The sequence below is a fragment of the Egretta garzetta genome, unplaced genomic scaffold, assembly GCF_000687185.1.
Source record: "Egretta garzetta isolate BGI_Z169 unplaced genomic scaffold, ASM68718v1 scaffold465, whole genome shotgun sequence".
NCBI lineage: Eukaryota > Metazoa > Chordata > Aves > Pelecaniformes > Ardeidae > Egretta > Egretta garzetta.
Genome location: NW_009259680.1, coordinates 1,749,957 through 1,751,082, shown reverse-complemented (window position 1 = coordinate 1,751,082; position 1,126 = coordinate 1,749,957).

The following is a 1,126-nucleotide window of genomic DNA, read 5'->3' as shown; positions in this document are numbered from 1 at the left end:
TGCCTGCAGGTGCTGCTCGCAGGCGCCAGGGCGAGGCGTGGGGCTTCATTGCCTCCGTACCCGGGCGCCATGCTGGGGTGAGCCGCCGCACCCAATGGGTCACTCCTTGGAGGCCAACATGCTGAAATAAAAGGTGGCCCAGCTCAGTCCCGCCTGCCCCTCGCTGGCTTCAAAGATCAGTGGACACAGAGCTGGCCCGAGGAAGAAACAAGATGAAAGTCACCTCACCCAGACAGGTTTCCCTCCTCTGCTCCCCGTGCCCCAGTCCAGGCTCCTGCCGTTACCAGTGGTAATAATTAGACTTCCCATTTTTCAGTCATGATTTGCTACTGAGACTTAGAGGGCTTAAGACTGCAGCTGTGCTTTTAAGGTACTAGGGGCTGCGTGAAGGGACCCGACGCCAGAGCCAGGAGACAGAACACTTTCTGCAGCGGTAGGAAAACACCAAAAGGCCCCCACCTCCAAAGGCAAGTTTCAACCAAACACAACATTAATAACCAGAATCAGTTGACTCTGGGCAGGGAAGGTTCTGGTCCATGTGATGAGAGGAACCAGCAAAAGACTAGAAAACAGGTCAAATCCTGCCATGTGCTTGCAGAGAGAACGCTTTCCTCCAAACCGTCACTTTTCAGGGCTCCAAACAGAACAGGTTTTGCACAGCCACTTCCACATCCCTGGGAAGTGCTGCTCTTGGTGCCTTTAAAGGCTTGGTCCCGGGTCTGTTCCACACGGGAGTCTCCCACTCTGCACCCTGGCTTCAGGCTGCCTGTGTGGTGCCCTGTGCCTGCTCCATCCTGCACCCCGTGTCTCTGCTCCCTCCAAAGGGCTTTCTTGGCCAGGGAAAGGAGATGACCAGGCTCTTTTGGCTGCGTTTAAACAGCTGTACATTTCTAGCAAGCCTGGCCTCACAAGCTGTTGTGGCTCGCCATGGTCAGGAGCAATGGCTACGCGCCAGAGTTGAAGAAGGACTAGATGTCACTCTGCGTACAGGGGACAGAGGTTTTCCTAGCCCACTCAGGGGCCAATGCAAGCAGTGTAGTAGAGAGGAGGGATGGGAACATGGGTCTTCCTGACAGCTTGCTAGATCAGGGATAGGCAGGGAAGGTCAGGCTGTCCCTCAGCCTCC